The sequence below is a fragment of the Coturnix japonica genome, chromosome 2 (assembly GCF_001577835.2).
Source record: "Coturnix japonica isolate 7356 chromosome 2, Coturnix japonica 2.1, whole genome shotgun sequence".
Lineage (NCBI taxonomy): Eukaryota > Metazoa > Chordata > Aves > Galliformes > Phasianidae > Coturnix > Coturnix japonica.
The window spans coordinates 113,381,390-113,383,378 of NC_029517.1; the positions used below are offsets into that span (position 1 = coordinate 113,381,390).

The 1,989-nt window shown below is 42.2% G+C and overlaps 1 long non-coding RNA gene across 1 annotated transcript; it reads right to left on the bottom strand.

Moving 5' to 3' along the window:
• Positions 1–315: 315 nt before the first annotated feature.
• On the bottom strand, positions 316–1,437 carry LOC107310346. The gene is made up of 3 exons (XR_001553563.2): positions 1,325–1,437; positions 847–964; positions 316–426 (listed from the first exon to the last, which is right to left on the bottom strand). It is a non-coding gene; the product is annotated as an uncharacterized LOC107310346 (long non-coding RNA).
• Positions 1,438–1,989: the final 552 nt, after the last annotated feature.

The following is a 1,989-nucleotide window of genomic DNA, read 5'->3' on the forward strand; positions in this document are numbered from 1 at the left end:
TTATCATCTTTGTGACCCTCTGCTGGACTCCTTCTAGGAGATCCCTGTTGGTTTTGAACTGGGGAGCCCAAAACTGAACACAGTAATCTAAACGTGGCCTTACCAGTGCAAAGTAGAGGGGAAAGATCGTCTCACTCTACCTGCTGGCCACATTCTATTTAATGCACCTAGCAGAAGGGTGCATTTTTAAGTCCACCAGTAGAAGGGAGAAAGAAAGCAATAGGCATCTGTTAATCCCTCTTTTTTCTTGCTTTTTTTTCCTTCCCTTTTATGTTTCTCTTTTTCTTTTCCATTTCCCTTTCCTTTTTTTTTAAAAAAGCACAAATAAATTCATGAAATGACACTTCTCGACGTACAAACAGATATAAAAATATCATCTGATACCTCTTTGCGCTGTTCTCACAATCATAGAGTAGCCATCAGTAGCTTTGGTTTTGGTAATAAATAAATAAATAAATAAATAAATAAAAAATCTGCAGGACTGTCGTACAAATACTAGTGATGGGGGATGGAGGGGAGATATTCTGGCCATCAGTGACCTTTCCCTTCCATTTCCCCCCCTTATTTTCTTTTGCTTTTGGTTCTTCTTACCCTATTTGTTTTTCTTTTCCTTCCCCCTTTTCTGTTCTCCTTTCTCTTTTTCTTCCCTATTTAATTTTCATTTTGTCTTTCTTCCCCCTTTCCTTCCCTCTTTTTTCTTGCTCTTTTTTTTTACTTCCCCTTTATGTTTCCCTTTCCCTTTATTTCCCTTTCCCTTTATTTCCCTTCCCTTTTTCTTTTCTCTTTTTCTATTCTTTTCTTTGGGGAAGCTGTATTTATGTTGTATTTACTTTGGTATTATCTTACCTTTTTAGAGGAGTTGTGCTGCTTCTGCTTCTTCAAAAAGGAACAGGGGAGCTCTACAGTAGAAGCCTGAAGGTGAGGTGGGCTGGCCTCTCTGCCTGCCTGTGCTCCTTCCTTCCCCCTGAAAGTTCACCACATGAGATTTTGATAGGCTTCTTCTTACCCTATTTGTTTTACTATTCCTCCCCCCTTTTGTGTTCTCCTTTCTCTTTTTCTTCCCTATTTAATTTTCATTTTCTGTTTACTTCCCCCTTTCCTTCCCTCTTTTTTCTTGCTCTTTCTTTTTCATCCCCTTTATGTTTCCGTTTCCCTTCCTCTTTTCCCTTTCCCTTCCACTTCCCCTTTCTCTTTCCCTTTCCCTTCCCCTTTCCCTTTTCCTTCCCTTTTCTCTTTCCTTTCCCTTTTTGTTTCCCCTTCCCTTCCCTTCTTTTCCTTCCAAGAAGCTGTATTTATCTTGTATTTACTTATGTATTTATCTTACCTTTTTAGAGGTGTTGTGCCTGCTTCTGCTGGCTTCAAAAAGGAACAGGGAGCTCTACAGTAGAAGCCTGAAGTTGAGGTGGGGTGGCCTGTCTGCCTGTACTCCTTCCTTCCCTCCTGGGAAAGTTCACCACATGAGGTTTTGATAGGCTTCCATAATGTATGGGTATGGAAAGCTGCAACTACTCTGCAGATGACTGGTATATACTTAACATTTGAAATCTCAATAAAATTTTCTGCTTGTTGAGTTATTGTCTGGCATTCACTTATTTCCTGATTTGGCCATCACTTCTGGCTGCTCTTTTGACAGATTTTCACTATTTCTGCAGTCACATTGGTCTGGCAACAGGGGAATCAGCTGTGGCTGTGGGTGTGGTGAGAGCAGCACAACCACCCCATCCTTCTCTGAGTCCTCACTTCCTCTGCAGCATTGCTTCACAGACCCTTGCACACCCTAAAAGCAGCGGCCCAGCAACCAGCCATAGTGACCTGGGGTTTAATTTTGTCTGCAGTTGAATACAATTAGTCCCCAGACAAACTTGGGTCGCCTTTTTGTTTCACCAAAAAAATCACTGATGCTGAAGATCTGGCATATGCTCCAGCCTTACAGCTCAAGTCCTGTCACCCGCCCGCCCTCCCCCATCTCCCCCCCGTCCCGTCCCATCT